Genomic DNA, 24126 nt, shown 5'->3' on the forward strand with positions numbered 1-24126 from the left:
TGATGTCGGAAGAATTGCTAATGAACTCAAAATGATGCTAACAGTAATGTAGTGATAGTTGCTAATCAACTCAGTGATACTTACAGTAATGTACTAAGTGTTTCGAACAACCTCAAAGTGATGCTGACAGTCATGCAGTAAGAGTTTCTACGAACCTCAAAATAATGCGACAGTGATGTCGGAAGAATTGCTAATGATCTCAAAATGAAGCGACAGTGATGTCGTAAGAACTGCTAATGAACTCAAAATGATGCTAACAGTAATGGAGTGAACGTTTCAAATAACCTCAACCTCATGTAGTAAGAGTTTCTACGAACCTCAAAATAATGCAACAGTGATGTCGGAAGAATTGCTAATGATCTCAAAATGATGCTACAGTGATTTAGTAAGAATTTCTTATGATCTCAAAATGATGCCACAGTGATTTAGTAAGAATTGCTAATGAACTCAAAATGATGCTAACATTAATGGAGTGAAAGTTTAGAATAACCTCAAAGTGATGCTGACAGACATGTAGTAAGAGTTAATACGAACCTCAAAATATTGCGACAGTGATGTCGGAAGAATTGCTAATGATCTCAAAATGATGCGACAGTGATGTAGTAAGAATTGCTAATGAACTCAAAAGGGTGCTAAAAGGAATGGAGTGAAAGTTTCGAACAACCTCAAAGTGATGCTGACAGTCATTTAGGAAGAGTTGCTACGAACCTTTAAATAATGCAACAGTCATGTAGTAAGAGTTGCTACAAACCTAAAAAATAATGCGACAGTGCTGTCAGAAGAGTTGCTAATGATCTCAAAATGATGCTACAGTGATTTAGTAAGAATTGCTAATGATCTCAAAATGATGCTACAGTGATGTCGTAAGAATTGCTAATGAACTCAAAATGATGCTAACATTAATGGAGTGAAAGTTTCGAATAACCTCAAAGTGATGCTGACAGACATGTAGTTAGAGTTAATACGAACCTCAAAATATTGCGACAGTGATGTCGTAAGAATTGCTAATGAACTCAAAATGATGCTAACAGTAATGGAGTGAACGTTTCAAATAACCTCAAAGTGATATTGACAGTCATGTAGTAAGAGTTTCTACGAACCTCAAAATAATGCAACAGTGATGTCGGAAGAATTGCTAATGATCTCAAAATGATGCGACAGTTATGTAGTAAGAATTGCGAATGAACTCAAAATGATGCGTACAGTAATGGAGTGAACGTTTCAAATAACCTCAAAGTGATGCTGACAGTCATGTAGTAAGAGTTGCAACGAACCTCAAAATAATGCGACAGTAATGTAGTAAAAGTTGCTACGAACCTCAAAATATTTCGAGAGTGAGGTCGGAGGAATTTTTGATGAACTCAAGATGATGCAAACAGTAATGTAGTGATAGTTGCTAATCAACTCAGTGATGCTTACAGTAATGTAGTAAGTGTTTCGAACAACCTCAAAGTGATGCTGACAGTCATGTAGTAAGAGTTGCTATGAACCTCAAAATAATGCTACAGTGATGTAGTAAGAGTTGCTACGAACCTCAAAATAATGCAACAGTGATGTCAGAAGAATTGCTAATGATCTCAAAATGATGCGACAGTGATTTAGTAAGAATTGCTAATGAACTCAAAATTATGCGAACATTCATGGAGTGAAAGTTTCGAATAACCTCAAAGTGATGCTGACAGTCATGTAGTAAGAGTTAATACAAACCTCAAAATATTGCGACAGTGATGTCGGAAGAATTGCTAATGAACTCAAAATGATGCTAACAGTAATGTAGTGATAGTTGCTAATCAACTCAGTGATGCTTACAGTAATGTACTAAGTGTTTCGAAAAACCTCAAAGTGATGCTGAAAGTCATGCAGTAAGAGTTTCTACGGACCTCAAAATAATGCGACAGTGATGTCGGAAGAATTGCTAATGATCTCAAAATGAAGCGACAGTGATGTCGTAAGAATTGCTAATGAACTCAAAATGATGCTAACAGTAATGGAGTGAACGTTTCAAATAACCTCAACCTCATGTAGTAAGAGTTTCTACGAACCTCAAAATAATGCAACAGTGATGTCGGAAGAATTGCAAATGATCTCAAAATGATGCGACAGTGATTTAGTAAGAATTGCTAATGAACTCAAAATGATCCTAACAGTGATGGAGTGAAAGTTTCGAAAAACCTCAAAGTGATGCTGACAGTCATGTAGTAAGAGTTTCTACGAACCTCAAAATAATGCGACAGTGATGTCGGAAGAATTGCTAATGAACTCAAAATGATGCTAACAGTAATGGAGTGAAAGTTTCGAATAACCTCAAAGTGATGCTGACGGTCATGTAGTAAGAGTTGCTATGAACCTCAAAATAATGCGACAGTAATGTAGAAAAAGTTGCTACGAACCTCAAAATATTGCGACAGTGATGTCAGATGAATTGCTAAAGATCTCAAAATGATGCTAAATGTAATGGAGTGAACGTTTCGAACAACCTCAAAGTGATGCTGACAGTCATGTAGTAAGAGTTTCTACGAACCTCAAAATAATGCGACAGTGATGTCGGAAGAATTGCTAATGAACTCAAAATGATGCTAACAGTAATGGAGTGAAAGTTTCGAATAACCTCAAAGTGATGCTGACGGTCATGTAGTAAGAGTTGCTATGAACCTCAAAATAATGCGACAGTAATGTAGAAAAAGTTGCTACGAACCTCAAAATATTGCGACAGTGATGTCAGATGAATTGCTAAAGATCTCAAAATGATGCTAAATGTAATGGAGTGAACGTTTCGAACAACCTCAAAGTGATGCTGACAGTAATGTAGTAATAGTTGCTACGAACCTCAAAAAAATGCGACAGTGATGTCAGAAGAATAGCTAATGATCTCAAAATCATGCGACAGTGATGTCGTAAGAATTGCCAATGAACTCAAGATGATGCTAACAGTAATGTAGTGATAGTTGCTAATAAACTCAGTGATGCTTACAGTAATGTAGTAAGAGTTTCGAACAACCTCAAAGTGATGCTGACAGTCATGTAGAAAGTGTTTCGAACAACTTCAAAGTGATGCTGACAGTCATGTAGTAAGAGTTTCGAACAACCTCAAAGTGATGCTAACAGTAATGTAGTGATAGTTGCTAATAAACTCAAAGTGATGATGACAGTAATGTAGTAAGAGTTGCTACGAACCATAAAATAATGCAACAATAATGTAGTAAGAGTTGCTACGAACCTCAAAATGATGCGACAGTGATGTCGGAAGAATCGCTAATGATCTCAAAATGATGCGACAGTGATGTCGTAAGAATTGCTAATAAACTCAAAGTGATGCTGACAGTCATGTAGTGAGAGTTGCTTCTAACCTCAAAATGATGCTAAAAGTAATGCAGTGATAGTTGCTAATGAACTCAAAGTGATGCTGACAGTAATGTAGTAAGAGTTGCTTCGAACCTCAAAATAATGCGACAGTGATGTAGTAAGAATTGCTAATGATCTCAAAATGATGCGACAGTGATGTAGTAAGAATTGCTAATGAACTCAAAATGATGCTAACAGTAATGGAGTGAAAGTTTCGAATAACCTCAAAGTGATGTTGACAGTCATGTACTAAGAGTTGCTACGAACCTCAAAATAATGCGACAGTAATGTAGTAAAAGTTGCTACGAACCTCAAAATATTGTGACAGTGATGTCGGAAGAATTGCTAATGAACTCAAAATGATGCTAACAGTAATGTAGTGATAGTTGCTAATCAACTCAGTGATGCTTACAGTAATGTAGTAAGTGTTTCGAATAACCTCAAAGTGATGCTGACAGTCTTGTACTAAGAGTTGCTACGAACCTCAAAATGATGCGACAGTGATGTCGGAAGAATTGCGAATGATCTCAAACTGATGCGACAGTGATGTAGTAAGAATTGCTAATGAACTCAAAATGATGCTAACAGTAATGGCGTGAAAGTTTCGAAAAACCTCAAAGTGATGCTGACAGTCATGTACTAAGAGTTGGTACGAACCTCAAAAAAATGCGACAGTAATGTAGTAAAAGTTGCTACGAACCTCAAAATATTGCGACAGTGATGTCGGAAGAATCGCTCACGAACTCAAGATGATGCTAACCGTAATGTAGTGAAAGTTGCTAAGAAACTCAGTGATGCTTAGAGTAATGTAGTAAGAGTTTCGAACAACCTCAAAGTGATGCTGACAGTGATTTAGTAAGACTTGCTAATGAACGCAATTCAATGCTGCAGTGATGTCGTGAGAATTGCTCATGAACTCAAAATGATGCAAACAGTAATGTAGGGATAGTTGCTAATAAACTCAAAGTGATGCTGACAGTCATGTAGTGAGAGTTGCTTCTAACCTCAAAATGATGCTAAAAGTAATGCAGTGATAGTTGCTAATGAACTCAAAGTGATGCTGACAGTAATGTAGTAAGAGTTGCTTCGAACCTCAAAATAATGCGACAGTAATGTCAAAAGAATTGTTAATGATCTCAAACTGATGCAACAGTGATGTAGTAAGAATTGCTAATGAACTCAAAATGATGCTAACAGTAATGGAGTGAAAGTTTCGAATAACCTCAAAGTGATGCTGACAGTCATGTAGTAAGTGTTGCTACGAACCTCAAAATATTGCAAAAGTGATGTCGTAAGAATTGCTAATGAACTTAAAATGATGCTAACAGTAATGCAGTGATAGTAGCTAAGAAACTCAGTGATGCTTACAGTAATGTAGTAAGAGTTTCGAACAACCTCAAAGTCATGCTGACAGTCATTTAGTAAGAGTTGCTAATGAACTCAATTTAATGCTACGGTGATGTCGTGAGAATTGCTCAACAACGCAAAATGATGCGAACAGTAATGTAGTGATAGTTGCTAATAAACTCAAAGTGATGCTGACAGTAATGTAGTAAGAGTTGCTACGAACCTCAAAATAATGCGACAGTAATATTACGACAGTGATGTCGGAAGAATTGCTAATGAACTTAAAATGATGCTAACAGTAATGTAGTGATAGTTGCTTATCAACTCAGTGATGCTTGCAGTAATGTAGTAAGTGTTTCGAATAACCTCAAAGTGATGCTGACAGTCTTGTACTAAGAGTTGCTAAGAACCTCAAAATGATGCGACAGTGATGTCGGAAGAATTGCGAATGATCTCAAACTGATGCGACAGTGATGTAGTAAGAATTGCTAATGAACTCAAAATGATGCTAACAGTAATGGCGTGAAAGTTTCGAAAAACCTCAAAGTGATGCTGATAGTCATGTACTAAGAGTTGGTACGAACCTCAAAAAAATGCGACAGTAATGTAGTAAAAGTTGCTACGAACCTCAAAATATTGCGACAGTGATGTCGGAAGAATCGCTCACGAACTCAAGATGATGCTAACCGTAATGTAGTGAAAGTTGCTAAGAAACTCAGTGATGCTTAGAGTAATGTAGTAAGAGTTTCGAACAACCTCAAAGTGATGCTGACAGTGATTTAGTAAGACTTGCTAATGAACGCAATTCAATGCTGCAGTGATGTCGTGAGAATTGCTCATGAACTCAAAATGATGCTAACAGTAATGTAGGGATAGTTGCTAATAAACTCAAAGTGATGCTGACAGTCATGTAGTGAGAGTTGCTTCTAACCTCAAAATGATGCTAAAAGTAATGCAGTGATAGTTGCTAATGAACTCAAAGTGATGCTGACAGTAATGTAGTAAGAGTTGCTTCGAACCTCAAAATAATGCGACAGTAATGTCAAAAGAATTGTTAATGATCTCAAACTGATGCAACAGTGATGTAGTAAGAATTGCTAATGAACTCAAAATGATGCTAACAGTAATGGAGTGAAAGTTTCGAATAACCTCAAAGTGATGCTGACAGTCATGTAGTAAGTGTTGCTACGAACCTCAAAATATTGCAAAAGTGATGTCGTAAGAATTGCTAATGAACTTAAAATGATGCTAACAGTAATGCAGTGATAGTAGCTAAGAAACTCAGTGATGCTTACAGTAATGTAGTAAGAGTTTCGAACAACCTCAAAGTCATGCTGACAGTCATTTAGTAAGAGTTGCTAATGAACTCAATTTAATGCTACAGTGATGTCGTGAGAATTGCTCAACAACGCAAAATGATGCGAACAGTAATGTAGTGATAGTTGCTAATAAACTCAAAGTGATGCTGACAGTAATGTAGTAAGAGTTGCTACGAACCTCAAAATAATGCGACAGTAATATTACGACAGTGATGTCGGAAGAATTGCTAATGAACTTAAAATGATGCTAACAGTAATGTAGTGATAGTTGCTTATCAACTCAGTGATGCTTGCAGTAATGTAGTAAGTGTTTCGAATAACCTCAAAGTGATGCTGACAGTCATGTAGCAAGAGTTGCTACGAACCTCAAAATAATGCGACAGTGATGTAGTAAGAATCGCTAATGAACTCAAAATGATGCTAAATGTAATGGAGTGAAACTTTCGAATAACCTCAAAGTGATGCTGACAGTCATGTACTAAGAGTTGCTACGAACCTCAAAATAATGCGACAGTAATGTAGTAAAAGTTGCTACGAACCTCAAAATATTGCGACAGTGATGTAGGAAGAATTCCTAATGAACTCAAAATGATGCTAACAGTAATGTAGTGATAGTTGCTAATCAACTCAGTGATGCTTACAGTAATGTAGTAAGTGTTTCGAATAACCTCAGTAATGCTGACAGTCATGTACTAAGAGCTGCTACGAACCTTAAAATAATGCGACAGTAATGTAGTAAGAGTTGCAACGAACCTTAAAATATTGCGACAGTGATGTCGGAAGAATTGCTAATAATCTCAAACTGATGCGACAGTGATGTAGTAAGAATTGCTAATGAACTCAAAATGATGCTAAAAGTAATGGAGTGAAACTTTGAATAACCTCAAAGTGATGCTGACAGTCATGTACGAAGAGTTGCTACGAACCTCAAAATAATGCGACAGTAATATTGCGACAGTGATGTCGGAAGAATTGCTAATGAACTTAAAATGATGCTAACAGTAATGTAGTGATAGTTGCTTATCAACTCAGTGATGCTTGCAGTAATGTAGTAAGTGTTTCGAATAACCTCAAAGTGATGCTGACAGTCATGTAGCAAGAGTTGCTACGAACCTCAAAATAATGCGACAGTGATGTAGTAAGAATCGCTAATGAACTCAAAATGATGCTAAATGTAATGGAGTTAAACTTTCGAATAACCTCAAAGTGATGCTGAAAGTCATGTCGTAAGTGTTGCTACAAACCTCAAAATAATGCGACAGTCATGTACTTAAGTTAGTACGAACCTCAAAATAATGCGACAGTGATGTCTGAAGAATTGGTAATGATCTCAAAATGATTCGAACAGTAATGGAGTGAACGTTTTGAATAACCTCAAAGTGATGCTGACAGTCATGTACTAAGAGTTGCTACGAACCTCAAAATAATGCGACAGTAATGTAGTAAAAGTTGCTACGAACCTCAAAATATTGCGACAGTGATGTCGGAAGAATTGCTAATGAACTTAAAATGATGCTACAGTGATGTCAGAAGAATTGGTAATGATCTCAAAAAGATGCTAACAGTAATGGAGTGATAGTTGCTAATCAAGTCAGTGATGCTTACAGTAATGTAGTAAGTGTTTCGAATAACCTCAAAGTGATGCTGACAGTCATGTAGTAAGAGTTGCTATGAACCTCAATATAATGCGACAGTGATGTCGGAAGAATTGCTCATGATCTCAAAATGATGCTAACAGTAATGGAGTGAAAGTTTCGAACAACCTCAAAGTGATGCTGACAGTCATGTAGTAGGAGTTGCTACGAACCTCAAAATAATTCGACAGTGATGTCAGAAGAATTGTTAAGGTCTCAAAATGATGCAATAGTGATGTCAGAAGAATTGGTAATGATCTCAAAATGATGCTAACAGTAATGGAGTGAACGTTTCGAATAACCTCAAAGTGATGCTGACAGTCATGTACTAAGAGTTGCTACAAACCTAAAAATAATGCGACAGTAATGTCGTAAAAGTTGCTACGAACCTCAAAATATTGCGACAGTGATGTCGGAAGAATTGCTTATGAACTTAAAATGATGCTAACAGTAATGTAGTGATAGTTGCTAATTAACTCAGTGATGCTTACAGTAATGTAGAAAGTGTTTCGAACAACCTAAAAGTGATGCTGACAGTCATTTAGTAAGAGTTGCTAATGAACTCAATTTAATGCCACAGTGATGTCGTGAGAATTGCTCAACAATTCAAAATGATGCTAAAAGTAATGTAGTGATAGTTGCTAATAAACTCAAAGTGATGATGACAGGAATGTAGTAAGAGTTGCTACGAACCTTAAAATAATGCAACAATAATGTAGTAAGAGTTGCAACGAACCTCAAAATATTGCGACATTGATGTCGGAAGAATTGCTAATGAACTCAAAATGATGCTAACAGTAATGGAGTGAAACTTTCGAATAACCTCAAAGTGATGGTGACAGTCATGTAGTAAGAGTTGCTACGAACCTCAAAATAATACGACAGTGATGTCAGAAGAATTGCTAAAGATCTCAAAATGATGCTACAGTGATATCAGAAGAATTGGTAATGATCTCAAAATGATGCTAACAGTAATGGAGTGAACGTTTCGAATAACCTCAAAGTGATGCTGACAGTGATGTACTAAGAGTTGCTCCGAACCTCAAAATATTGTGAAAGTGATGTCGGAAGAATTGCTGATGAACTCAAAATGATGCTAACAGTAATGGAGTGAAACTTTCCAACAACCTCAAAGTGATGCTGACAGTCATGTAGTAGGAGTTGCTACGAACCTCAAAATAATTCGACAGTGATGTCAGAAGAATTGTTAAGGTCTCAAAATGATGCAACAGTGATATCAGAAGAATTGGTAATGATCTCAAAATGATGCTAACACTAATGTAGTGATAGTTGCTCATAAACTCAAAGTGATGCTGACAGTAATGTAGTAAGAGTTGCTACGAACCTTAAAATAATGCAACAATAATGTAGTAAGAGTTGCTACGAACCTGAAAATGATGCGACAGTGATGTCGGAAGAATCGCTAATGATCTCAAAATGATGCAAACGAAATGTAGTGATAGTTATTAATCAAGTCAGTGATGCTTACAGTAATGTCGTAAGTGTTTCGAACAACCTCAAAGTGATGCCGACAGTCATGTAGTAAGAGTTGCTACGAACCTCAAAATAATGCGACAGTGATGTCAGAAGAATTGCTAAAAATCTCAAAATGATGCGACAGTGATGTCAGAAGAATTGGTAATGATCTCAAAATGATGCTAACAGTAACGTAGTGATAGATGCTAAGAAACTCAGTGATGCTTACAGTAATGTAGTAAGAGTTGCAACTAACCTCAAAATGATGCTCATAGTAATGTAGTGATAGTTGCTAATAAAGTTAAAGTGATGCTGACAGTAATGTAGTAAGTGTTTCGAACAAACTCAAACTGATGCTAACAATAATGTAGTGATAGTTGCTAATCAACTCAGTGATGCTTACAGTAATGTAGTGAGTGTTTCGAACAACCTCAAAGTGATGCTGACAGTCATATAGTAAGAGTTGCTACGAACTTCAAAATAATGCGACAGTGATGTCAGAAGTATTGCTAAAGATCTCAAAATGATGCGACAGTGATTTAGTAAGAATTGCTAATGAACTGAAAATGATGCTAACAGTAATGCAGTGAACGTTTCGAATAACCTCAAAGTGATGCTGACAGTCATGTACTAAGAGTTGCAACTAACCTCAAAATGATGCTAACAGTAATGTAGTGAGAGTTGCTAAAAAACTCAGTGATGCTGACAGTAATGTAGTAAGTGTTTCGAACAAACTCAAAGTGATGCTGACAGTCATGTAGTAAGAGTTGCTACGAAACTTAAAATAATGCAACAGTAAAGTAGTAAGAGTTGCTTTGAACCTCAAAATAATGCGACAGTGATGTCAGGAGAATTGGTAATGATCTCAAACTGATGGGACAGTGATGTCGTAAGAATTGCTCATGAACTCAACATGATGCTAACAGTAATGTAGTGATAGTTGCTAATCAACTCAGTGATGCTTACAGTAATGTAGTAAGAGTTTCGAACAACCTCACAGTGATGCTGACAGTCATTTAGTAAGAGTTGCTTATGAACTCAATTTAATGCTACAGTGATGTCGTAAGAATTGCTAATAAACTCAAAAGGATGCTCAAGTAATGTAGTGATAGTTGCTAATAAACTCAAAGTGATGCTGACAGTAATGTAGGAAGAGTTGCTAGGAACCTTAAAATAATGCAACAATAATGCAGTAAGAGTTGCTACGAACCTTAAAATAATGCAACAATAATGTAGTAAGAGTTACTACGAACCTTAAAATAATGTGACCGTGATGTCAGAAGAATTACTAGAGATCTCAAAATGATGCGACAGTGATGTAGTAAGAATTGGTAATGATCTCAAACTGATGGGACAGTGATGTCGTAAGAATTGCTAATGAACTCAACATGATGCTAACAGTAATGTAGTGATAGTTGCTAATCAACTCAGTGATGCTTACAGTAATGTAGTAAGAGTTTCGAACAACCTCACAGTGATGCTGACAGTCATTTAGTAAGAGTTGCTTATGAACTCAATTTAATGCTACAGTGATGTCGTAAGAATTGCTAATAAACACAAAAGGATGCTAACAGTAATGTAGTGATAGTTGCAAATAAACTCAAAGTGATGGTGACAGTAATGTAGGAAGAGTTGATACGAACCTTAAAATAATGCAACAATAATGTAGTAAGAGTTACTACGAACCTTAAAATAATGTGACAGTGATGTCAGAAGAATAGCTAATGATCTCAAAATGATGCGACAGTGATGTAGTAAGAATTGGTAATGATCTCAAAATGATGCGACAGTGATGTCGTAAGAATTGCTAAAGAACTCAAAATGATGCTAACAGTAATGGAGTGAAAGTTTCGAATAACCTCAAAGTGATGCTGAAAGTCATGTTGTAAGAGTTGCTACGAACCTCAAAATAATGTGACAGTAATGTAGTAAGAGTTGTTACGAACCTCAAAATATTGCGACAGTGATGTCGGAAGAATTGCTAATGAACTCAAAATGATGCTAAAAGTAATGGAGTGAAAGTTTCGAATAACCTCAAAGTGATGCTGACAGTCATGTACGAAGAGTTGCTTTGAACATCAAAATAATGCGACAGTAATGTCAGAAGAATTGGTAATGATCTCAAACTGATGGGACAGTGATGTCGTAAGAATTGCTAATGAACTCAACATGATGCGAACAGTAATGTAGTGATAGTTGCGAAGAAACTCAGTGATGCTGACAGTAATGTAGTAAGGGTTGCTACGAACCTTAAAATAATGCAACAATAATGTAGTAAGAGTTGCCACGAAACTCAATAAAATGCGACAGTAATGTAGTAAAAGTTGCTACGAACCTCAAAATATTGCGACAGTGATGTCGGAAGAATTGCTAATGAACTTAAAATGATGCTAACATTAATGTAGTAAGAGTTGCTACGAACCTTAAAATAATGCAACAATAATGCAGTAAGAGTTGCTACGAACCTCAAAATAATGCGACAGTAATGTAGTAAAAGTTGCTACAAATCTTAAAATATTGCGACAGTGATGTCGGAAGAATTGCTAATGAACTCAAAATGATGCCAACAGTAATGGAGTGAACATTTCGAATAACCTCAAAGTGATGTTGACAGTCATGTAGTAAGAGTTGCTACAAACCTAAAAATGATGCAAACAGCAATGTAGTGATAGTTGCTAATAAACTCAAAGTGATGCTGACAGTAATGTAGTAAGTGTTTCGAAAAACCTCAAAGTGATTCTGACAGTAATGTAGTAAGAGTTGCTAGGAACCTTAAAATAATGCAACAATAATGTAGTAAGAGTTGCTACGAACCTCAAAATAATGCGACAGTGATGTCAGAAGAATTGCTAATGATCTCAAAATGATGCGACAGTGATGTAGTAAGAATTGCTAATGAACTCAAAATGATGCTAACAGTAATGGAGTGAAACTTTCAAATAACCTCAAAGTGATGCTGACAGTCATGTACTAAGAGTTGCTCAGAACCTCAAAATAATGCGACAGTGATGTCGGAAGAATAGCTAATGAACTCAAAATGATGCGAACAGTAATGTAGTGATAGTTGCTAATTAACTCAGTGATGCTTACAGTAATGTAGTAAGTGTTTCGAACAACCTCAAAGTGATTATGACAGTCATGTAGTAAGGGTTCCTACGAACCTTAAAATAATGCAACAATAATGTAGTAAGAGTTGCTACGAACCTCAAAATAATGTGACAGTGATGTCAGAAGATTGCTAATGATCTCAAAATGATGCAATAGTAATGTAGTAAGAGTTGCTAAGAACCTGAAAATAATGCGACAGTAATGTAGTAAAAGTTGCTACGAACCTCAAAAAAACTGGAAAGTGATGTCGGAAGAATTGCTAATGATCTCAAAATGATGCGACAGTGATGTAGTAAGAATTGCTAATGAACTCAAAATTATGCAAACAGTAATGGAGTGAAAGTTTCGAATAACCTCAAAGTGATGCTGACAGTCATGTTGTAAGTGTTGCTACGAACCTCAAAATAATGCGAAACTAATGGAGTAAAAGTTGCTACGAACCTCAAAATATTGCGACAGTGATGTCGGAAGAATTGCTAATGAACTCAAAATGATGCTTACAGTAATGTCGTGATAGTTGCTAAAAAACTCAGTGATGCTTACAGTAATGTAGTAAGAGTTTGGAACAACCTCAAAGTGATGCTGACAGTCATGTAGTAAGAGTTGCAACGAACCTCAAAATAATGCAACAGCAAAGTAGTAAGAATTGCTTCGAACCTCAAAGTAATGCAACAGTGATTTCAAAAGAATTGTTAATGATCTCAAACTGATGGGACAGTGAGTGTCGTAAAAATTGCTAATGAACTCAAAATGATGCTAACAGTAATGTAGTGATAGTTGATATAAACTCAGTGATGCTTACAGTAATGTTGTAAGAGTTTCGAACAACCTCAAAGGGATGCTGACAGTCATGTAGTAAGTGTTTTGAACAACTTCAAAGTGATGCTGACAGTCTTGTAGTCAGAGTTGCTAATGAACTCAATTTAATGCTACAGTGATGTCGTAAGAATTGCTAATAAACTCAAAATGATGCTAACATTAATGTAGTAAGAGTTGCTACGAACCTTAAAATAATGCAACAATAATGCAGTAAAAGTTGCTACGAACCTCAAAATAATGTGACAGTGATGTCAGAAGATTGCAAATGATCTCAAAGTGATGCTGACAGTCATGTAGTAAGAGTTGCAACGAACCTCAAAATAATGCAACAGTAAAGTAGTAAGAGTTGCTTCGAACCTCAAAGTAATGCAACAGTGATTTCAAAAGAATTGTTAATGATCTCAAACTGATGGGACAGTGAGTGTCGTAAAAATTGCTAATGAACTCAAAATGATGCTAACAGTAATGTAGTGATAGTTGATATAAACTCAGTGATGCTTACAGTAATGTTATAAGAGTTTCGAACAACCTCAAAGTGATGCTGACAGTCATGTAGTAAGTGTTTTGAACAACTTCAAAGTGATGCTGACAGTCTTGTAGTCAGAGTTGCTAATGAACTCAATTTAATGCTACAGTGATGTCGTAAGAATTGCTAAAAAACTCAAAATGATGCTAACATTAATGTAGTAAGAGTTGCTACGAACCTTAAAATAATGCAACAATAATGCAGTAAAAGTTGCTACGAACCTCAAAATAATGTGACAGTGATGTCAGAAGATTGCAAATGATCTCAAAGTGATGCTGAAAGTCATGTAGTAAGAGTTGCAACGAACCTCAAAATAATGCAACAGTAAAGTAGTAAGAGTTGCTTCGAACCTCAAAGTAATGCAACAGTGATTTCAAAAGAATTGTTAATGATCTCAAACTGATGGGACAGTGAGTGTCGTAAAAATTGCTAATGAACTCAAAATGATGCTAACAGTAATGTAGTGATAGTTGATATAAACTCAGTGATGCTTACAGTAATGTTGTAAGAGTTTCGAACAACCTCAAAGTGATGCTGACAGTCATGTAGTAAGTGTTTTGAACAACTTCAAAGTGATGCTGACAGTCTTGTAGTCAGAGTTGCTAATGAACTCAATTTAATGCTACAGTGATGTCGTAAGAATTGCTAATAAACTCAAAATGATGCTAACATTAATGTAGTAAGAGTTGCTACGAACCTTAAAATAATGCAACAATAATGCAGTAAAAGTTGCTACGAACCTCAAAATAATGTGACAGTGATGTCAGAAGATTGCAAATGATCTCAAAATGATGTAAAAGTAATGTAGTAAGAGTTGCTAAGAACCTCAAAATAATGCGACAGTAATTTAGTAAAAGTGGCTACGAACCTCAAAATATTGCGACAGTCATGTCGGAAGAATTGCTAATGAACTCAAAATGATGCTAACACTAATGTAGTGATAATTGCTAATCAACTCAGTGATGCTTACAGTAATGTAGTAAGTGTTTCAAACAACCTCAAAGTGATGCTGACAGTCATGTAGTAAGAGTTGCTACGAACCTCAAAATAATGCTAACAGTAATGTAGTGATAGTTGCTAATAAACTCAAAGTGATGCTGACAGTAATGTAGTAAGAGTTGCTACGAACCTCAAAAAAAATGTGAAAGTGATGTCGGAAGAATTGCTAATGATCTCAAAATGATGCGACAGTGATGTAGTAAGAATTGCTAATGAACTCAAAATTATGCTAACAGTAATGGAGTGAAAGTTTCGAATAACCTCAAAGTGATGCTGACAGTCATGTGGTTTGATTTGCGAGTCAATTAAAAATGATGCTGTCAGTCATGTAGTAAGAGTTGCTACTAACCTTAAAATGATGCTAACAGTAATGTAGTGATAGTTGCTAATCAACTCAGTGATGCTTACAGTAATGTACTAAGTGTTTCGAACAACCTCAAAGTGATGCTGACAGTCATGTAGTAAGGGTTTCTACGAACCTCAAAATAATGCGACAGTGATGTCGGAAGAATTGCTAACGATCTCAAAATGATGCGACAGTGATTTAGTAAGAATTGCTAATGAACTCAAAATGATGCTAACAGTAATGGAGTGAACATTTCGAATAACCTCAAAGTGATACTGTCAGTCATATAGTAAGAGTTGCTGCGCACCTCAAAAAAAATTCGAAAGTGATGTAGTAAAAGTTGCTACGAATCTCAAAATATTGCGACAGTGATGTTGGAAGAATTGCTAATAAACTCAAAATGATGCTAACTGTAATGTAGTGATAGTTTCGAATAAACTCAAAGTGATGCTGACAGTAATGTAGTACGAGTTGCTACGAACCTTTAAATAATGCAACGGTAATGTAGTAAAAGGCAAGGCAATTTATTTAAAAGTTGCTACGAACATCAAAATAATGCGACAGTGATGTCAGAAGAATTGGTAATGATCTCAAACTGATGGGACAGTGATGTCGTAAGAATTGCTAATGAACGCAAAATGATGCTAAAAGTAATGTAGTGAAAGTTGGTAATAAACTCAATGATGCTTACAGTAATGTTGTCAGTGTTTCGAATAACCTCAAAGTGATGCTGACAGTCACGTAGTAAGAGTTGCTACGAACCTCAAAATAATGCGACAGTGATGTCGGAAGAATTGCTAATGATCTCAAAATGATGTGACAGTGGTGTAGTAAGAGTTGCTACTAACCTCAATTTAATGCGACAGTGATGTGGTGAGAGTTGATAGTAATTTCAAAATCACGCTAAAGTGATGTAATGAGAGTTGCTATATACCTAATAAATGATGCTACAGTGATGTGGTGAGAGTTGCTACGATCCTCAAAATGATGCTACAGTGATGTTATGACAGTTGCTACAAACCTAAGAAATTATGCTGACAGTGTTGTGGTGACAGTTGATAGTCATTTCAAAATCATGCTAAAGTGATGTCATGAGAGTTGCTTCTAACCAAACAAATGATGCTACAGTGATGTGGTGAGATTTGCTACGAACCTCAAACTGATACTTCCAGAAATGTCGTGAGAGTTGCTACAAACCTCAAAACGATGCTACAGTGATGTCATGGGAGTTGCTACTAACCTAAGAAATGATGCAACAGTGATATAATGAGAGTTGCTAAAAATGTCAAAATGATGCAACAGTGATGTAGTGAGAGTTGCTACGATCCTCAAAATGATGCTAAAGTGATGTAATGAGAGTTGCGAATAACCTAAGAAGTGATGCTACAGTGATGTGGTGAGAGTTGATACTAATTTCAAAATAATGCTAAAGTGGTGAAGTGAGAGTTGCTACGAACTGCAAAATGATGCTACAGTGATGTAATGAGAGTTGCTACTTACCTAAGAAATGATGTTACAGTGATGTGGTGAGAGTTGCTACGAACCTCAAAATGATGCTACAGAGATGTAATGAGAGTTGCTACAAATGTCCAAATGATGCTAGAGTGATGTAATGAGAGTTGCTACAAACCTAAGAAATGATGCTACAGTGATGTAATGAGAGTTGCTAAAAATGTCCAAATGATGCTAGAGTGATGTAATGAGAGTTGCTAAAAACCTAAGAAATGATGCTACAGTGATGTGGTGAGAGTTGATAGTAATTTAAAAATCATGCTAAAGTGATGTAATGAGAGTTACTGCTTACCTTAGAAATGATGGTACAGTGATGTGGTGAGAGTTGCTACGAACCTCAAAATGATGCTACAGTAATGTGGTGAGAGTTGATAGTCATTTCAAAATCATGCTAAAGTGATGTAATGAGAGTTGCTACTTACCTTAGAAATGATGTTACAGTGATGTGGTGAGAGTTGCTACGAACCTCAAAATGATGCTACAGAGATGTAATGAGAGTTGCTACAAATGTCCAAATGATGCTAGAGTGATGTAATGAGAGTTGCTACAAACCTAAGAAATGATGCTACAGTGATGTAATGAGAGTTGCTAAAAATGTCCAAATGATGCTAGAGTGATGTAATGAGAGTTGCTAAAAACCTAAGAAATGATGCTACAGTGATGTGGTGAGAGTTGATAGTAATTTAAAAATCATGCTAAAGTGATGTAATGAGAGTTACTGCTTACCTTAGAAATGATGGTACAGTGATGTGGTGAGAGTTGCTACGAACCTCAAAATGATGCTACAGTAATGTGGTGAGAGTTGATAGTCATTTCAAAATCATGCTAAAGTGATGTAATGAGAGTTGCTACTTACCTTAGAAATGATGGTACAGTGATGTGGTGAGAGTTTCTACGAACCTCAAAATGATGCAACAGTTATGTAATGAGAGTTGCCTCTTACCTAAGAAATGATGCTACAGTGATGTGGTGATAGTTGCTACGAACCTCAAAATTATGCTCCAGTGATGTAATGAGAGTTGCCACGAATCTCAAAATGATGCTACAGTAATGTCGCGAGAGTTGCGACTATCCTCAAAATGATACGACAGTGATGTAGTGAGAGTTGCTACGATTCTCAAAATGATGCTACAGTGATGTGGTGAGAGCTGCTACGATCCTCAAAATGAGGTGGCAGTGATGTAGTGACAATTGATACTAATCTCAAAATGATGCTAAAGTGATGTAATGAGAGTAGCTACAAACCTAAGAAGTGATGCTACAGTGATGTGGTGAGAGTTGATAGTAATTTCAAAATAATGCTAAAGCGGTGTAACGAGAGTTGCTACTAACCGAAGAAATGATGCTACAGTGATGTGGTGAGAGTTGCTACGAACCTCAAAATGATGCAACAGTGATGTAATGAGAGTTGCTACGAATCTCAAAATGATGCTAGAGTGATGTAATGAGATATGCTACAAACCTAAGAAATGATGCTACAGTAATGTCGTGAGAGTTGCGACTATCCTCAAAATGATGCGACAATGATGTATTGAGAGTTGCTACGATCCTCAAAATGATAATACAGTGATGTGGTGAGAGTTGCTACAATCCTCAAAATGATGCTACAGTGATGTTATGACAGTTGCTACTAACCTAAGAAATTATACTGACAGTGTTGTGGTGAGAGTTGATAGTAATTTCAAAATCATGCTAAAGTGATGTCATGAGAGTTGCTACGATCCTCAAAATGATGCAACAGTGATGTAATGAGAGTTGCTACGAATATCAAAATGATGCTTCCAGTAATGTAGTGAGAGTTGCTACAAACCTCAAAATGATGCTTCAGTGATGTCATGGGAGTTGCTACTAACCTAAGAAATGATGCTACAGTGATGAAATGAGAGTTGCTAAAAATGTCAAAATGATGCTTCCAGTATTGTAGTGAGAGTTGCTACAAACCTCAAAATAATGCTACAGTGATGTCATGGGAGTTGCTACTAACCTAAGAAATGATGCTACAGTGATGCAGTGAGAGTTGATAGTAATTTCAAAATAAAGCTAAAGCGGTGTAATGAGAGTTGATACTTTCCTAAGAAATGATGCTACAGTGATGTAGTGAGAGTTGCTACGAACCGCAAAATTATGCTACAGTGATGTAATGAGGGTTGCTATTTACCTAAGAAATGATGCTACAGTGATGTGGTGAGAGTTGCTACTAACCTAAGAAATGATGCGACCGTGATGTCGTGAGAGTTGCGACTAATCTCAAAATGATGGTTACAGTGATGTAGTGAGAGTTGCGACGATGCTCAAAACGATGCTTACAGTAACGTCATGAGAGTTGCTACGAACCTCAAAATGATGCTGAAAGTGATGTCATAAGAATATCTACTAACCAAAGAAATGATGCTACAGTGATGTGGTGAGAGTTGCTACGAACTTCAAAATGATGCTACAGTGATGTGGTGAGAGTTGTTACGAATCTCAAAATGATGCTACAGTGATGTAATGAGAGTTGCTACTAACCTAAGAAGTTATGCCACAGTGATGTGGTGAGTGTTGATAGTAATTTCAAAATCATGCTAAAGTGATGTAGTGAGAGTTGCTACGATCCTCAAAATGATGCTACAGTGATGTAATGAGAGTTGCTACGAATCTCAAAATGATGCTACAGTTATGTCGTGAGAATTGCGACTGTCCTCAAAATGATACTAAAGTGATGTAGTGAGAGTTGCTACGATCCTCAAAATGATGCTACAGTGATGGAATGAGAGTTGCTACGAATCTCAAAATGATGCTACAGTAATGTCGTGAGAGTTTCGACTATCCTCAAAATGATGCGACAGTGATGTAGTGAGAGTTGCTACGATCCTCAAAATGATGTTAAAGTGATGTAATGAGAGTTGCGACAAACCTAAGAAGTGATGCTACAGTGATGTGGTGAGAGTTGATACTAATTTCAAAATAATGCTAAAGTGGTGTAGTGAGAGTTGCTACGATCCTGTAAATGATGTTAAGTGATGTAATGAGAGTTGCGACAAACCTAAGAAGTGATGCTACAGTGATGTGGTGAGAGTTGATACTAATTTAAAATAATGCTAAAGTGGTGTAGTGAGAGTTGCTACGAACCGCAAAATGATGCTACAGTGATGTAATGAGAGTTGCTACAAATGTCCAAATGATGCTAGAGTGATGTAATGAGAGTTGCTAAAAACCTAAGAAATGATGCGACAGTCATGTGCTGAGAGTTGATAGTAATTTCAAAATCATGCTAAAGTGATGTAATGAGAGTTGCTACTTACCTCAGAAATGATGCGACAGTGATGTGGTGAGAGTTGCTACGAACCTCAAAATGATACTACAGTGATGTGATGAGAATTGCTACGAACCTCAAAATGATGCTACAGTGATGTAATGAGAGTTGCTACTTACCTAAGAAATGATGCTACAGTGATGTGGTGAGAGTTGCTACGAACCTCAAAATGATGCTTCAGTAATTTCGCGAGAGTTGCGACTATCCTCAAAATGATGCTACAGTGATGAAATGAGAGTTGCTACTTCCCTCAAAAAGATGCGACAGTGATGTAGTGAGAGTTGCTACGATCCTCAAAATGATGCTACAATGAGTAATGAGAGTTGTTACGAATCTCAAAATGATGCAACAGTAATGTCGTGAGAGTTGCGACTATCCTCAAAATGATGCGACAGTGATGTAGTGAGAGTTGCTCCGATCCTCAAAATGATGCTTAAGTGATGTAATGAGAGTTGCTACAAACCTAAGAAGTGATGCTACAGTGATGTGGTGAGAGTTGATACTAATTTCAAAATAATGCTAAAGTGGTGTAGTGAGAGTTGCTACGAACCGCAAAATGATGCTACAGTGATGTAATGAGAGTTGCTACTTACCTAAGAAATGATGCTACAGTGATGTGGTGAGAGTTGATAGTAATTTCAAAATCATGCTAAAGTGATGTAATGAGAGTTGCTACTTCCCTAAGAAATGATGCGACAGTGATGTGGTGAGAGTTGCTACGAACCTCAAAATGATGCTACAGTGATGAAATGAGAGTTGCTACTTACCTGAGAAATGATGCGACAGTAATTTCGCGAGAGTTGCGACTATCCTCAAAATGATGCAACAGTGATATAGTGAGAGTTGCTACGATCTTCAAAATGATGCGACAGTGATGTGGTGAGAGTTGCTACGATCCTCAAAATGATGCTACAGTGATGTTATGACAGCTGCTACTAACCTAAGAAATTATACTTACAGTGTTGTGGTGAGAGTTGATAGTAATTTCAAAATCATGCTAAAGTGATGTCATGAGAGTTGCTACAATCCTCAAAATGATGCTACAGTAATGTCATGGGAGTTGCTACTAACCTAAGAAATGATGCGACAGTGATGAAATGAGAGTTGCTACCTACCTCAAAATGATGCTAAAGTGATGTAATGAGAGTTGCTACTTACCTCAAAATGATGCGACAGTGATGTCGTGAGAGTTGCTACGATCCTCAAAATGATGCGACAGTGATGTTATGACAGTTGCAACTAACGTAAGAAATTATACTGATAGTGTTGTGGTGAGAGTTGATAGTAATTTCAAAATAAAGCTAAAGCGGTGTAATGACAGTTGATACTTCCCTAAGAAATGATGCTACAATAATGTAGTGAGGTTTGCCACGAACCGTAAAATGATGCTACAGTGATGTAACGAGATTTGCTACAAACCTAAGAAATGATGCTACAGTAATGTCGTGAGAGTTACGACTATCCTCAAAATGATGCGACAATGATGTATTGAGAGTTGCTACGATCCTCAAAATGATGCTACAGTGATGTAGTGAGATTTGCTACAAACCGCAAAATGATGCTACAGTGATATAATGAGAGTTGCTACGAATCTCAAAATGATGCTAGAGTGATGTAACGAGATTTGCTACAAACCTAAGAAATGATGCTACAGTAATGTCGTGAGAGTTGCGACTATCCTCAAAATGATGCTACAGTGATGTGGTGAGAGTTGCTACGATCCTCAAAATGATGCTACAGTGATGTTATGAAAGTTGCTACTAACCTAAGAAATTATACTGACAGTGTTGTGGTGAGAGTATATAGTAATTTCAAAATCATGCTAAAGTGATGTCATGAGAGTTGCTTCTAACCGAAGAAATGATGCGACAGTGATGTAGGCAGAGTTGGTACGATGCTCAAACTGATGCTTCCAGTAATGTAGTGAGAGTTGCTACAAACCTCAAAATGATGCTACAGTGATGTCATGGGAGTTGCTACTAACCTCAGAAATGATGCTAGAGTGATGTAACGAGATTTGCTACAAACCTAAGAAATGATGCTACAGTAATGTCGTGAGAGTTGCGACTATCCTCAAAATGATGCTACAGTGATGTGGTGAGAGTTGCTACGATCCTCAAAATGATGCTACAGTGATGTTATGAAAGTTGCTACTAACCTAAGAAATTATACTGACAGTGTTGTGGTGAGAGTATATAGTAATTTCAAAATCATGCTAAAGTGATGTCATGAGAGTTGCTTCTAACCGAAGAAATGATGCGACAGTGATGTAGGCAGAGTTGGTACGATGCTCAAACTGATGCTTCCAGTAATGTAGTGAGAGTTGCTACAAACCTCAAAATGATGCTACAGTGATGTCATGGGAGTTGCTACTAACCTCAGAAATGATGCTAGAGTGATGTAACGAGATTTGCTACAAACCTAAGAAATGATGCTACAGTAATGTCGTGAGAGTTGCGACTATCCTCAAAATGATGCGACAATGATGTATTGAGAGTTGCTACGATCCTCAAAATGATGCTCCAGTGATGTGGTGAGAGTTGCTACGATCCTCAAAATGATGCTACAGTGATGTGGTGAGAGTTGCTACGAACCTAAGAAATGATGCGACAGTGATGTAGTGAGAGTTGCTACTAACCTAAGAAATGATGCGACAGTGATGTAGTGAGAGTTGCTACAAATGTCCAAATGATGCTTAAGTGATGTAATGAGAGTGGCTACAAACCTAAGAAATGATGCTACAGTGATGTAATGAGAGTTGCTACAAATGACCAAATGATGCTAGAGTGATGTAATGAGAGTTGCTACAAACCTATGAAATTATGCTACAGACATGTGCTGAGAGTTGATAGTAATTTCAAAATCATGCTAAATTGATGTAATGAGAGTTGCTACTTACCTGAGAAATGATGCGACAGTGATGTGGTGAGAGTTGCTACGAACTTCAAAATGATGCTACAGTGATGTAATGAGAGTTGCTACTTACCTAAGAAATGATGTTACAGTGATGTGGTGAGAGTTGCTACGAACCTCAAAATGATGCTACAGTGATGTAATGAGAGTTCCTACGAATCTCAAAATGATGCTGCAGTAATGTCGCGAGAGTTGCGACTATCCTCAAAATGATGCGACAGTGAAGTAGTGAGAGTTGCTACGATCCTCAAAATGATGCGAAAGTGATGTGGTGAGAGTTGCTACGATCCTCAAAATGAGTTGGCAATGATGTAGTGAGAGCTGAAACTAATCTCAAAATGATGCTGACAGTGATGTAGTGAGAGTTGATACTAATCTCAAAATGATGCTAAAGTGATGTAATGAGAGTTGCTACAAATCTAAGAAGTGATGCTACAGTGATGCAGTGAGAGTTGATAGTAATTTCAAAATAATGCTAAAGCGGTGTAATGAGAGTTGCTACTTCCCTAAGAAATGATGCTACAGTGATGTAGTGACGTTTGCTACGAACCGCAAAATGATGCTACAATTATGTAATGAGGGTTGCTATTTACCTAAGAAATGTTGCTACCGTGATGTGGTGAGAGTTGATAGTAATTTCAAAATCATGCGAAAGTGATGTAATGAGAGTTGCTATTTACCTAAGAAATGATGCTACAGTGATGTAGGCAGAGTTGCTACGATGCTCAAACTGATGCTTCCAGTAATGCTGTAAGAGTTGCTACAAACCTCAAAATGATGCTACAGTGATGTCATGGGAGTTGCTACTGACCTAAGAAATGATGCTACAGTGATGAAATGAGAGTTGCTACGAATGCCAAAATGGTGCGACTGATGTAGTGAGAGTTGCTACGATCCTCAAAATGATGCTACATTCATGTGGTGAGAGTTGATAGTAATTTCAAAATCATGCTAAAGTGATGTAATGAAAGTTGCTACATACCTAAGAAATGATGCTACAGTGATGTGGTGAGAGTTGCTACGAACCTCAAAATGATGCTACAGTGATGTAATGAGAGTTGCTACGAATCTCAAAATGATGCGACAGTGATGTAATGAGAGTTGCTCCTAACCGAAGAAATGATGCTACAGTGATGTAGTGAGAGTTGCTACGAATCTCAAAATGATGCTACAGTAATGACGTGAGAATTGCTACAATCCTAAAAATGATGCGACAGTGATGTATTGAGAGTTGCTACTAATCTCAAAATGATGCGACAGTGATGTAATGAGAGCTGCTCCGATCCTCAAAATGAGGTGGCAGTGATGTAGTGAGAGTTGATACTAATCTCAAAATCACGCTAAAGTGATGTAATGAGAGTTGCTACTTACCTAAGAAATGATGCTACAGTGATGTGGTGAGAGTTGCGACTATCCTCAAAATTATGCTACAGTGATGTAATGAGAGTTGCTACGAATCTCAAAATGATGCTACAGTAATGTCGTGAGAG

General features: G+C 36.9%; 1 long non-coding RNA gene across 1 annotated transcript in view; it reads right to left on the reverse strand.

Annotated features, from left to right (window-relative positions):
* The window catches only part of LOC147270308 (uncharacterized), a 43109-nt gene extending 26201 nt beyond the window's left edge, over positions 1-16908 (reverse strand). Inside the window, exons 1-3 of the long non-coding RNA XR_015115678.1 lie at positions 16851-16908; positions 16721-16776; positions 16417-16515 (exon numbers count right to left, since the gene is read on the reverse strand). This is a non-coding gene — a long non-coding RNA (uncharacterized LOC147270308). The remainder of the gene's footprint in view (positions 1-16416; positions 16516-16720; positions 16777-16850) is intronic.
* Between the last annotated feature and the right edge of the window lie 7218 nt (positions 16909-24126).

Source organism: Aulostomus chinensis, chromosome 1 (genome assembly GCF_037954235.1).
Source record: "Aulostomus chinensis isolate RoL2024-O1b breed Wild chromosome 1, RoL_Achi_v1.0, whole genome shotgun sequence".
NCBI lineage: Eukaryota > Metazoa > Chordata > Actinopteri > Syngnathiformes > Aulostomidae > Aulostomus > Aulostomus chinensis.